The sequence below is a fragment of the Tupaia chinensis genome, unplaced genomic scaffold (genome assembly GCF_000334495.1).
Source record: "Tupaia chinensis unplaced genomic scaffold, TupChi_1.0 Scaffold150006_1, whole genome shotgun sequence".
Classification (NCBI taxonomy): Eukaryota; Metazoa; Chordata; class Mammalia; order Scandentia; family Tupaiidae; genus Tupaia; species Tupaia belangeri.
This window is the reverse complement of record NW_006209847.1, coordinates 378,306-392,768: the sequence shown is the minus strand read 5'-3', so window position 1 is coordinate 392,768 and position 14,463 is coordinate 378,306. Positions and strand designations below refer to the sequence as shown.

Here is a 14,463-nt window from a genome sequence, read left to right as displayed (position 1 = left end):
GCGCCCGGCGTGAGTTTAAGCCACCGGGTCCGGGACTCGAACCGCGGTCGACTACGTGGGAGTCCAGCGACATAGCCATTACGCTAACTGCTGGTCCCAATAAGGATGAGTTTTAAGGGCAAACTCTCTTATTTCTACTGTTAGTGAAAAGAAATAAGGAATGTGGTTTGAGACAATCAACAGACATCCAATCTGATCTAACTGACTGAAAAAGATCCCTTCCAACCACAAAGATTCTTAGTCATCAACTTACAAACATGCTCCACCCTTGTACAATAAATGACCTTCCTTACTCCAGCTCTTGAATTAATGAGGATTATGTTGGTTACAGAGAAATCCAACTCAAAATAGGTTAAATGGAAAAGGATTTCTGACTGAATGGAAATCCAGTACCTCATTAAAAAGTTAAACAATTAAGCCACGGTAAAGGCACAAATTCAGGCTTTGCTTCAGATATCATTTGTCCACCAGACAATCTCGTGTCTCATTCTTTCTTCCTCTGCACATCAGATTTATCCTTCTCTCTCAATACAATTTACAAAATGTTCACATGGCAAAAAAAATATAGCTTCTAATAAGCTTCAAGCTTTATATTTAAGTGCTTCTACAATGAGAGATTCATTGGACTTTCTCTCTACGTCTTAAGGGATTGACAGCCTGGATCAGATGTCTAAACTATTTCAATTAACTGTAATGAGGGGAGTGAGTTCATGTGAGAACACAACAGTTCTCTTACAGGCCATAAAAAGAGGCAAGAAGAGCTATTTCTAGAAGAAAGATAATCCCAGAAAAGTAATTACAAGAAAAACAAAGCAGATAGTGATAGGCAGAATAAAAACTGCCAAAGATGTCCATGTCTTATTCCATGGACCATGTGATGACATTACTTTATTTGGTGAAGGGAAGGAGTGTTGTAGATGGGATTAAGTCAGCCATATTGATATAGGAAGATTGTACTGAATTACATGGGTATGCCTATTATAATCACAGGGTCCTTATAAAAGAAAGGAGGAGGACTGGCCCCATAGCTCATCCATTAAGGGACCTGGATCTCACATGGCCTACCACAATTCAAGCTCTGGTCACAGAAGCTGGAAAAGCATGCCAGATACATATGCATGTATGCCCAATATCCTGACAGGCTGTTGGAATGGAGGAAAAAGGAAAAAAGATTACAGCTTGACCATACCCCATTGAGGAATGTTTGCACTCTTGCATGTACATGTGTACATGACCATGCATGTATGTGCACATGCCTCCTGGCACCAAAAAAAAAGAAAAGAAAAGAAAGACAAGAAAGAAAGAATAAAAAGAAAAAGAAAAGAAAGAAAGGAGGAAGAAGGAGAGTCAGACTCACATTTGCGAAGGCTATGCTGTTGACTTTGAAAATGAAAGTAACCATGAGCTCAAAAATACAGGCCGTCTTGAGAGGAGAATGGAGGAGAAGGGATTGCACCATGGCCATCCCCCCGGGGAGTGATTTCTCACTTTCTGTCTCTCTCTGTCTTTCCAGCAAGCGAATGTGCCCTATAGCAAAAACCTCTCAAAACAAACAAACAAACAAAAAATACAGGCCATCTCCAGAAGCTGAAAAACACAAATAATTTCCCTGTGCTGACAACTTAATTTTAGCCAAGAAAATCCTATTTTGGACCGCTGACCTCCAGAAATGTAATATAATAGATTTGCATTGTTTTAAACCACTAAGTTTATTACAGCAGCAACAGGAAACTAATACACAGACTGTCCGCTCTAACACTGTATCTTCTTAAATTGACAGTTTTATTGGTGCCCACTCAATCCCAACACATACACTTTTCTGTATCATGAAAAAGTAAACATTCAAACTTAAAATTCCACTCTCCCAACTTACATTTCAGTTCACAGTTTTCTGTAACATGACTTCTAAAATCAACCATAATAGAGAAATCATGTGTCTACATCTACCTCTTAGGTGTGCAAGAATAGACACAACAGTAGATTTCTTTGACCAACGATTCTTTCTTGAAAGTCTCTTTTCCATAACTTTAATTTAATGGTCTTAATTCTCCTACTCTGGGTTTCTTCTATTGTTCTTTCTTCTACTCCTCCCTTAAATATAAACTTATTTCCTTTGTGTATGATCTATCCCTCCTTTCTTTAAACACCCAGACACCTAGGTTTCAACCATGTCTCTGATAATTGATAGTTGCATGATAATGGTCTGATTTTTTAGCACAATTGCATTTCTCCAAGTAACCACACATCCCTTACACGGTTGTTACAGGATCGAAAATTGTGGTAAGCAGTTAGTTAGCCATGAGCGGGCAGCCCTAAGAGAAAAGCGAAAGGCTCACCTAGCTTCAGGTGCCAGAAGGGTGAGGCAATTTGCCATATTAATTCATTGAGGCTTGAGGGAAGCATACAGGGATAGTTCGTAGATTTTCTTTTGTCAAAAGGACCCAAGCAAGCATTTTCGTCATTAATACCAAAGACTAATTGGGCGATCTAATTGAGGCAACCTGACTCGCACTGGGCATATGTAATTAGGTGACCAAATTCCTCACTTTGCCTGTGAGGAAGGTGCGCAGGTGCAAAAGAGAACGTGTGGATTCAAATTTAAAGGAAGAACATAGGCAGCGTAAGGGGCCGCCCACTAATGAATATTCATGACCTCTAGTAATAAGAATAAAGGTTGACCAGTATCAAATGCGGTTGCCACTTGGCAATCTGCCCGCCCAACAACCTTTTTGGGTGTACTTTCTTCCTTTCCTTCCTTTCTTTCTATTAAACTTTCTTTTCTATCTACTTAATTCGTGGTTGCGGTTTCATTTTTGCGCCTAGGGACAGATCTCTAATTTTAGTGATCTGGACCCAAAGAACCAAGGATTTCACAATGCAGCTCAACACTTTTCTATCCATTAACAAAATGAGCTATAAAAAATATCTGTACGTAGCATAGATTTAATATAAAGGGCCTTACTCCCTTTGTTATTTTTTTTGCTTTCACTCTTTTATAGTTTATAAGCTTTCTCTAATCTTTCTTTTTGTTATCTAATTTTAAAAATGCCTACTGGACATCTTCACATGGATGTCCTTATGAAGGACATTTTTCTCCTCACATAGTCCAAAATTACCCCTCTGGACTTTATAGTATCCCAAGATTCAATCACAAATAGTCACTCCCCCTGACTGTAAAGTTAAACATTGACTTCAAACATGCTGTTTCCCAAAACCATTTAATCATGAAATATCTCAATTGACTTTTTTTTTTTTTGGAGAGGTTTTTGCTATAGGGTGCGTGCGCTCGCCAGACAGACAGAGAGAGACAGAGAGACAGAAAGCGAGAAATCACCCCCCCAGGGGGGATGGTCACGCTGCAATCCCTGCTCCTCCATTCTCCTCTCAGGATTTTGGGCACGCACGCACATGCGCCCGGCATGAGTTTTAAGCCACTGGGTCCGGGACGCGAACTGCAGTCGACTAAGTGGGAGTCCAGCGACATGGCCATTACGCTAACTGCTGGTTCCCACAATTGACTTTAACATAGTATCCACAGCGCTATTTCCAAACACTTTTGTTTTCTGTAAGTCCCAAATCCCAACCTTATCATCTTCACTTTCTGTAATGATATGATTTTATACTCAGATTAAAAAGATATTTTAATCATGTTGCTGCCTTTACTTCAAAATTTTTCAAAATCTTCTATCACTTTTTTTATCCTTCACCTTCTAGCAAAAAAAGAACCCTTCTCTGCACCAATCTTTAAAAGGAGGACAATTTTGGGACCAGCAGTTAGCATAATGGCTATGTCGTTGGACTCCCATGTAGTTGACCACTGTTCAAGTCCCAGACCCGGTGGTTTAAACTCACACTGGGCACATGTGTGGGCATGCCCAAGATCCTAGAGGAGAATGATGGAGGAGAAGAGATTGTGGTGTGGCCGTCTCCCCTGAGGGGTGATTTCTCATTTTCTGTCTCTCTGTCTCTTTCTGTCTTTCTGGCTAGAGCTCATGCCCTATAGAAAAAACTGCTCCAAAAGTAAAGAAAAAGGACAATTTTACATTTGTGTGTGTGTATGCATGTGTGTGCACGTCAGAAAAGTCATAACACATTTTTGCATCAGACAACCCAATATATCCGCCAGATTTAAGAGTAAAGATTTGAATTTTATTCCAATTTTTTTTTCACTTACTGGTTGAATGATCCTTGACAAATGGTCATTTATCATATTTTCTTACCTGTAAAATAGGAAAGAATAATTACCTCACAATACTTGAAGTAATGATTTGAAATGTATGTAATTTTAAAACGATAACCTTTTCTCGATCTTTCTAGTTAGCAATTCCCCTACATTCTACCTGCTCTTATCTCTCTCTTTTTCTCTCTCTCATCACAATATTTTCAACCAAGATCTCACTTAATTCAAATTGATGTTTAAAAATGCCCTTATCTTAATTCAGATTGCCTATAGATATTTAAATAAATGATGTATATGCTTAAGCATAATTTTAGTGTATTTCACATGCAATGTTTTATACATACCCATACTAAAAAATTACTCATTGATTATATAAAATTAAAATTTAATTAAGCGTCTGCATTCTATCTAGTGACCCTAGCCCTGGATGTTATCATATTAGAGAGAGACAGAACCTTAGAAAATCTCTGTTTTGATCTTTTCAAGGGACTTACCTGTAGTGCCGTAAAAGTTAAATCAGCTAATGTATCTAAAGTACTCAGAACATAAATATTTGCTAAGTGGTTGCATTTACTATAACATTTGAAATTCTTATAAGTGCTTCTATTAATGCCAACAAATGTTAATATTTTATAGATGATAGCATTTAGGCTCTGAAAGAGTGGATGACATTACCAAGGTCTTGCTGGTATCTAGTGGCAGAAGTTGCATCCTCTAACTACCGAGCCGATGCTTTTTATATAATCTCATTCTGCTGTTTGAAGTTACTGGCTTTGAACTGTTGTAGGTCTCAATCTGTGGTCCAGCGACATGGCCAACAGAGGGCTACTGGTGCTGCTACAGAGGGCTACTGCCACTGCCAAAGTAATGGTGCAGTTAAAAAGGACAAGTTTACTCTAGTGAAAAAGAAAGAGGAAAGGAAACAAAGAAAGAAAAAGAGAGGTATGAAAGAAATGAGAGACAGAGGGAGGGGGAATACACTGTACGTTACATTGCAAACAGGGGCCAGTGTTGCCAAGATAAAACAGTGCTCTGTGGAGCTGACACAAGAGAAGGTTCTAGATCCTCATGCCGAGACCTCTCTGAACATGCAGGACATGCGTGTGCCCACAGTCTGGAGCTGGCTGAGGCTGAAGCTGGGAGTAGATCAGTGCTGAGACCTGGGGGTTGGAAGGGGCAGAAGGGGCCAAGACTGGGAGGGGGGAGGCTGTTCTTTCTCTCTTGCACTCTCTTTCTCTCTGTTTCTATCTCTGTCCCTGTTGCTCTTGGAAACATAAATAAATACTTTCAAACTTGCAAATGGATCACCCATTATCACTCTCAGTTATAGTTTAATGAAGACAAATTTAACGGTAAGTAATAAGCATTCATCTACTTTTACTTGTGTAATTCATGAAACTGAAAAGTTGTCTGTTTTAAGTCTCTCCTGCCAGTGGATAATACACTAAGATTTTTTTTTTTAGTAGTAGTAATCATTTTAGTTAAAATTGATAAAATCAGGCATTTTAAATGAGTGTTTGTACTCAGCCACAGCTGGGAGAACTCACCTCTAAGGAAAACACATTGCTGCTCTCCTGCTCTACAGTGGGGCAGTATGTGCCTGGTGCTATTTTCTAGGTTTTGACTTAGAAACGTGACCAACTAATGGGACCAAATCACAAAAGTATAGAATGAATTACTCTTGAGATGCCTCATATCTTAAAAAGACACTGAAGAAAGTTCATCTGTCACCACCAGCACAATCCAAAAAACACACACTCTGCGTGTGTGTGGCGGAATGATGTAGAGTCACACCTCAGAGATAGTGCAGGTTCAGCTCCAGACCACCACAATAAAATAATTACAATAAAACGAGTCACCTCTGGCAGTTTCAAACTTTTCTTGTGCAGCTTTCTCACTTCTCCTAGGCCTCATAGAACACAGAGCTAGAGCCTCACTCTGAATTGGGATTTATTTTAAGGTAATGTTGGGACTGGTTTGATTTTCCATCCAGATCACTGAAACTTTCCCCCATATCAGCAATAAGGCCATTATGCTTTCTTATCATTTATGCGTTCAGTGGAGAGGCACTTTCCATTTCCTTCGAGAACTTTTCTTTGCATTCACACCTTGGTTAATTATTTTGGTACATGAGGCATAGCTGTTGCCCGTCTTGGCTTTCAATATGCCTTCCTTATTAAGCTTACCTAGTCTTCTTTTTCTTTCTTTCTTCTTTCTTCCTTCCTTTTTCTTTATTCCACTTTCTTTCTTCTTTCCTTCCCTTCCTCCTTTTTTTTCCTTCAATGCCAAATGGCTCATGAATACACACAACAGAAAGAGAGAATCCCCAAATGTGAGCTGGTCATGCTGCAAACTTTCTCTCCAATTCACCATCTCACCAAGATATTAGGCACCGCATAGGTAAGCCACTTGGACTGGACTCAGAGCTCCATCCACACAATGCTCAATTGCTGCACTAGGGGGTCAGTTCCCATTTGTAGCTTTTGATTAAAAATAAGAACTGTGAGAATTTTCCTTTCACTTGAACACCTAAAGGCCATTGTAGGGTTATTATTTGGCCTAACTTTAATATTGGCATTTCTCAGAGACTAGAAAGGCCCAAGGAGAGAGAGAAAGTCATGGGAAAAGTTGGTCAGTGCAGCAGGCAGAACTCACCAACATTTATCAGTTAAGTTTACTGTCCTTTAAGGGTGCAGTTCATGATGATCCAGAACTATTACAATAGTAACACTGACCAGGGACGACCACAACAGATATAATAATAATGAGAAAGTTTTAAGTATGATGATAATTACCAAAGAGTGACATACAGACATGAAGTGAGCACATGCTGCTGAAAAAATGGTGCCAACACACTTGCCCAACTATGGGTTGCTACAAACCTTCAACATATTTAAATTGTTACTATTATCTATTAACTTATTTGAGAGCCAGTACATAGTTTTTCTATTGTATTTAACATCACTTGCACAATCGTGAATGAAAATCAGTGGCAAATTAGCATGTAGACTTATATTCTTTTACATTTTGGAGTAATTTCTAGATTGTAAGGGGTTATTCAGTGTCTTCAGTTAAAAATAAAGCCATTGGAAAAAAGAACATTTTTACTAACCTATCTAAGAAACAACTTCTACATAACTGCCTCACTCACTTCTGATTGGCTAGTAGCAGAGTTTTTCCAAAAGGTTTTAGTGCTCACCAAGGCCCGCACACAAGGACAAGAGTATCTTCTTAAACTTTGTGGTCAGGCAACAAGACTGAAAAGAATCGGAGAACCAAATAAATTTTATCTCAATCAGAATTCCAGGTACAACCTGCAGAGGACTTGCACTAGCCAAATCAGTCACAAGCACTTGTCGGGGACCTATTGTGAGATGGGTCCACCATAGGTGAAATCGTTTCTGAGGAAGAACCATTAGGGTTAGTGTCTGGTCAGCATCGGTGGGGACCTGGCTGGTTCAGCTAAGCATCATACCTCCCTAGTCAACTGTATCATAATCACAGAATTATTATATTCAAAATATCAAGGGATTTCAATTAAATCTCTGGATATAACTGAGAGACAAAGAACGCAAGTTAATAACCTAAAACATCACAAATGAACTACATGTAAAATAACAGAACAAGAAGCTAACAAAGGCACACTTTAACCAACTGTTAAAGTCCTGAATCTTCCATCTTAATTTTTCTAGCTTTGAATGCCAAGTTGTATTTTTTTACTTTAATTATTATAATATGAACTTATACATAGTTATAAACTTGATATACAGTTATTCTAAATTTATAATGCCTAAGTAAAAATTATAAAAGAAATATTAAATTATAAAAGAAATATTAACCAAACCATAAAAAACCAACAATATCAATTTGCACATCATTAATTTAATAGCTAGTATTATTTTGTTAGGCAATTACTTTCACTTTTTACATGATACGTATTTTTTTTTTTTGGAGAGGTTTTTGCTATAGGGCGCGTGCACTCGCCAGACAGACAGAGAGAGACAGAGAGACAGAAAGTGAGAAATCACCCCCCAGAGGGGATGGTCACGCCGCAATCCCTTCTCCTCCATTCTCCTCTCGGGATCTTGGGCACACACGCACACGCGCCCGGCGTAAGTTTTAAGCCACCGGGTCCAGGACACGAACCGCGGTCGACTACGTGGGAGTCCAGCGACATAGCCATTACGCTAACTGCTGGTTCCCCATGATACGTATTATTTTAATGAAAGTTATATGTCCAGCATATATATAATCCACTTTGTTGTCAGAAAATACACATAACAAAATTTAACATTTAGCCATTTTTAAGTGTGCAATTTCTGTGGCATGAAGTACATTCACTTTCTTGTGCCCCCATCACTACCATCCATCTCCAGAACTTTTCTCTCTTCCCCAACTGAAACTCAGAATCAGTTATACACCATCTCCTCTTCCTCACAGCCTCAAGTACCCATTACTCTATGACTCTATGTATTTGTACTCGAGATGCCTTATATAAGTAGAATTATATAATATTTGTGTTTTTGTGACAAACTTATTTTATTCCCCCAAAATGTCCTCAGGGTTTATTTGTATTGTATTCTGTGTCAGAATTTCCTTTCTTTTTAGAGAGATTTTTGCTACAGGGCACGTGAGCTCACCAGACAGACAAAGAGAGACAGAAAGCAAGAAATCAACTCTCATGGGGGATGGTCGTGCCACAGTCCCTTCTCCTCCATTCTTCTCTTGGGATCTTGGGTATGCATGCACATGTGCCCTTGAGTTTTAAGCCACCAGGTCTGAGACTCGAACTGAAGTAGACTATGTGGAAGTACAGTGACGTAAGCATTACGCCATCTGCTGGTCCCAGAATTTCTTTCTTTTTAAGACTAAATAATATTCCATTGTATGTACACATCACATTTTGTTTATTAGTTATCTGTCTATGGGCACTTTGTTGCTTCTCCTTTTAGGCTATTATAAATAATAAATAGTAATTAAAACTTATAATATTGGTGCTCAATTATCTGGTTGAGTCCTTCATTTTAAGACAGGAATTAGACCAAATAAGTAAGTAAATAGGACAGATATCTCCGAAGGAAAATCACTATGACAGGAAATGGACATACATATATATTAAAATAGAGCGACTTCTAAAATGTAGTCACTCTGGTCAAGCTTTTGAGAAGGATTGCCTACTGTTCTCACTAAAAATCAAGTATTAGCTCTGCTTACTCATACTCACACAGAGGTTCTTACAACCAGAGCTGTTTTGAGGCTTGCTTGATCAATCACAGCCTCTTAGGAAATACAACTAGACTCTCTGAAGATTCCTTCCTCCCACCCTTCCCACCTGGCTCTTGGGGCCAAGAAGGTTGTTACTGTCCCTTCTGCTATCCCAGATATACACACATTTGGGATGGAACACTAAGTCAACATCCAGGTAGTGCATCCAGATGTGGATGTTCATTCCTTTGAAGACCATCCTGGGCATGTGTGATGAATAAATTCCTCCCCTGAGAGAGATTTGCAAGCACAGGAAAAACCCCACAAAACCAAACCAAGGGGCCAGGTACTATGACAGACCTTCCCTTGCTAAATATTTACTACCAACTCTCAGGAGAAAAGTAACAGCTAACCTCTTGCCCAATGCAGTTGTCTTTCTCTGGCAGTTACCTCCCAACGTGGTTTTCAGGCATGAGAGTGTATTTCAGAAATCTTTATTTTTTCTATTAAAACTTGTTTTTTTCTACTTTATGTATGTCTGTGACTTTTTATTCTGCATCTCAGAACTTGTAGGTCTTGTAGAGGTCTGGACCTAAAGAACCTCAGATTTTACACCCTGCAGCTAAGCTCCCCCATCCTAGAAAACTCACTCCCTGCAAGCTTCTTTTGAGCAACTCTAAGCTTATCAATGAGCTGGCATTTCTCCTCAATGTGATAGCCAGTCCTCTGCAAGCTACTTGTCTCTTCTCACATAACGTCAGCTTCTCAGAGACTGAACAAGCTGAAACAAAGACGAAAAGCCCAAACAAAGCCCTCATCTCAGTATTTCATCGGCAACCAATTTCCAAGACCCATTCCATGCCTGGGAGCTCTGATCTTTCTTCCCTCTACAAACAAACTGTCCACTTCACTATTCCTTCTCTGTGTCTGCATCTCTAATTCTTGGTGAGTGTGAGACGAAGAATCCGGTTCCCTTGCTGTTCCTGCATTGGTGTTCCAGGTACCCCAATTTCCTGCATCATAATTTTCTGGCATCAAGTGAAATTGCTAAATCGTATGGTAATTCTGTTTCATTTTTCACAGTGACTGTACCATTTTACATTCTTACAAGCAACCAAGTTACATTTCTTTTCCAAGTTACGTTTTTGATCCACATTTTTTTTTAGCAGTGCTTTGAAATTGAAGCCCAATTGCCTAATATAGACTGATTCTGTTTACTGCTGATAAAAATAATCTCAAAAACTATGCTGTCAATGGTGGCCTTCATAAATTCTTGATTTTAGCAGATACAAATTTCTGCTTAAAGCCCTCTTAGTATTTTATTGCTCTTACTCCTAAATTTTGCCTGCATTGTCTTTCTTGCATGCTCATTTGCATGTATTAATACAACAAAGAGCCAAGGACAATTCTCTGTATCTAATCAAAGAAATGTTATTTTTTGTCATCCTGCATTCATTTGGAAACTGCTCATTTTCTCTCTTTATTAACTAACCCTCCAAAGTATCAGTGATGTTCCTGGTCAGGTTCCCGAAGGAGCACTGGGAAATATTCTGCCTTGGTTTGGGACCAGTAAACTCACTGGATTGTCTTCATCTATAGACTCTCTGAAGATTCAGACAGTCTCTCAGACATATATATATCCTCAGGCTTTTCAGGTAGCAACAACATCATCAGTTCCTCATGACTACCAATCTTAACAATCAGAAATTACATGTATCATATTTTGGTATCACATATTCCCCCCTGTTTGAGATAGAAATAATTCCTGGGCATCATTCGTTACAAAAATAATTACATATATATATAACCACCAGACCACCTGCTGGTCCCCCAATGGCAAGTTTCAAACTCATGAAAATGTTTATGTTACTTATAATGAAGAAAAAGTGGCAATTACTTGAGAAGCTTAGCAATAGGGAATGAAATTTTAAAAATAGTTTATTCATATGATTATTCCACTTTCCTAACCCCAGACTGGTTCCAAGATTATTTGTTATAATTGTACTTGAGTTATTATGTATCTATCAAAAATTATGCTCACAGGGACCAGCAGTTAGCATAATGGCTATGTCGCTGGACTCCCATGTAGTCAACTGCAGTCAGATGTGGTGGCTTAAACTCATGCCGGGCACGTGTGCGTGCGTGCCCAAGATCCTGAGACAAGAATGGAGGAGAAGGGATTGCGATGTGGCCATTCTCCCTGGGGGGGTGATTTCTCGCTTTCTATCTCTGTCTTCCTCTGTCTTTCTGGCGAGCGCACGCACCCCATTGCAAAAATCTCTCTCTCAAAAAAAAAAGAAAGAAAGAAAGAAAGAAAGAAAGAAAGAAAAAAGAAAAAATGAGGCTCACAAAAAGTATATGAACACGGGAAATAATTACATTATAAAATTCATCAGAAAAAGCAATTTGTAAATATAATATGATTACAGCTTTGTAGGAAAAGAAAGAATCAGGAAAGAAATATGTCTTTATCTCACTCTCAGAGCTGTTCTCATTTCTCCCCCAAGAACCCACTGCCATCTCTTTCCACCTGCTCCCTTGTCTAGTCTCCCAGGTCTTTTTCCCTGCACCCCATCATACACAGAAACTGCAGCCCAGATTCTAAATTTCAACCACATTCCTTGTTTTCCTTAACAGATTAGTCGCTTCAGTGTCGATGTGCTAAGAAGAATCTGAACTACTTTGTATATTTTGACACTTATGATTATGAAGCAGAAGCAAATGGCTTGTGCTTGTGTTTATTTTACATTCAACTTTTACTTATTATTTTCGCCCCATGTACAATTCTGTTTAAAAAGTAAACGTTTGCAAAATGTACGTTTGAATGTGAGACTGTGGCCTGGAAAGAAATGCCTCAAAATATTAGTAGTAGTTAAATTAAAGTGTTAAGGTGATTGATGACATGTTTTTCACACATATTTTTGTATTTTTGTTGCCAAGGAGACAACCCAAGGATCTCTACTCAAGGTGTGAGGGTCCTTGGCTTCCTGCAGGAAAGAAGTCAAGAGTGAGCCTTTAATGAAGAGGGAAACAAGTGTATTATGTGTACAGAGCAGATACTGCATAGGTGGAGCAGCCTTGTGACGGCAGCTGGGTAAACAGTTCCTCTCCCTCTTCAGGTGGACAGGATCAGGCATTAACCTGGGACTAGCTCCCACTGCCCACTGCTTACCTGGCTGCAAGCCTCAAGAAGGGAGAACCATTATCCCCAAAGAAACATGGAAGAGCTATCCTACAGGTAGGGCAGCCCTGAACGTCAGTCAGTGTCTGGCGTATACAGCTTGGCGTAATGCCAGTCTAAGGGGCAGTCCATTCATGGCTTTTCTGGGAAAAGGATAGTGATTTTCCTGGAACCGTCTCTCCTATTTTCTGGCTTCATCAGGGTAGATCTTGTCATTGCCATAGCTATTCTAAATTGTCATGTAACAGGTAGGACTGTTATTTTGCATAATACCATACAAGGAGGGTAGAACGAGTTTAAAGGTTAGACACTGATCATTCCAGGCATCATCCAACTGGTTAAGATCCAGCCTACTGGGGCCAGCAGGTGGTGTGGTGATTAAGGGCGCTGGACTTCCACATGACCGACCATGGTTCGAGTCCCAGCCCTGGTTGCTTGTTTTCTCACATTCCCTCTCTCAGTCTCTCTCACTCTGTCCTGTGACCAAATTAAAATAAAGGAATAAAGTTAAATAAAATAATTCTTTAAAAAAAAAAGATCCAGCCTCTCAATCACTTCCTGTCTGTCAGGTTTTACCGTTTTATTGTAGGTGTTTGGAATGTCCCTCACCTCAGTCCTTTCCTGTCTCAATTGTCTTCTTTTTTTTTTTTTCAGAGAGAGATTTTTTTCTATAGGGTGCATGTGCTTGCCAGAGAGACAGAAAGACAGAAAGCAAGAAATCCCGCCCCCTCCCCAGGAGGAATGACCACATTGCAATCCCTTCTCCTCCATTCTCCTCTAGGGATTTTAGGCACACATGCACACATGCCTGACATGGGTTTTAAGTCTCTGCGTCCAGGACTCGAGCCACAGTTGACTATATGGGAGTCCAGCGACATAATCATTATGCCATTTGCTGGTCCCTCCCTATCTCGTTTTTGCCCCCAAATAATTATGCATTAATTTCGTTATCAATAAAAATAAAACAGCTAATTATAATAACTGATATTTAAATGAAATACATTGTAGTAAAAACACTAAGTCCATTAAGGTAGATCAATCTTGAGCATGAATCTCAGGAACCCCCACAAACTAGCTGTGGGGTTCAGTAAATTATACTCTTCGAACCTTGATTCACTCACTTGAAGCTGAGGCATACTTCCAATTTGCAGGTTGATGTAAGGGTCATAAATAAACAGGAATGTGAAGAAATGAAATGTGAAGAAATGAAATATGGCACAGACCAGATACTTAGTAGATTGAGAGAAAATATTGTATTACATTCTTGTAAAGGTTTTACATTTTAATCATCCTTTTCTCAACCTCTGGAGAGCAAAAAGCAGCTGTGACTGGCATTATTCAACTCAGCTGGAAATCTATTTCAATTTCTTTAACTCTTCAGTTTCCCAGTCCTACCTGTGCCTGCACCAAGGATCCCTGGCTGGAGAAACTTCCCTTTTTTTCCTCCCAGGAGGCTCTGGAACCAGTCCAGTGACTGGTTATGTTTCTCACATTCCATCCTCTTGCACCACTTTGTTTAAAGTACCTTAATAACATCTTGGAAAGTAAACGTAACATTAGTCCAGGTAAACTTTGTTATCCTTGTGGCACATTCTTACCAAGTCATTAAATGCCCTGGAGTAAATCCTCCTGCTCTGCAGTTTAATAGGGAGTCACTCAGAACTGTGGAATCAATTACGTTACTGCTCCCTGCTTCCCACTACAGAAAAGGATTGACAAATGACACACAGAGGCCTGCTTAGTGAATGAGTCACTTTTCCCTTAACTGCAACTAAATCAGCGTGGTAGTCCCAGTGCTAATGAATATTAGTCCAACCAAATTTCAGCTGGGAGCAACCCAGAGAATTTCTCCAAGGCAGTCATTTTGCAGATGAGAAAATTCTAGCCCAAAGAGCGA

The 14,463-nt window shown here is 39.4% G+C and overlaps 1 pseudogene; it reads right to left on the bottom strand.

Annotated features, from left to right (window-relative positions):
• LOC102475562 (elongation factor 1-alpha 1-like) overlaps positions 1-14,064 on the bottom strand; it is a 37,550-nt pseudogene extending 23,486 nt beyond the window's left edge.
• Positions 14,065-14,463: the final 399 nt, after the last annotated feature.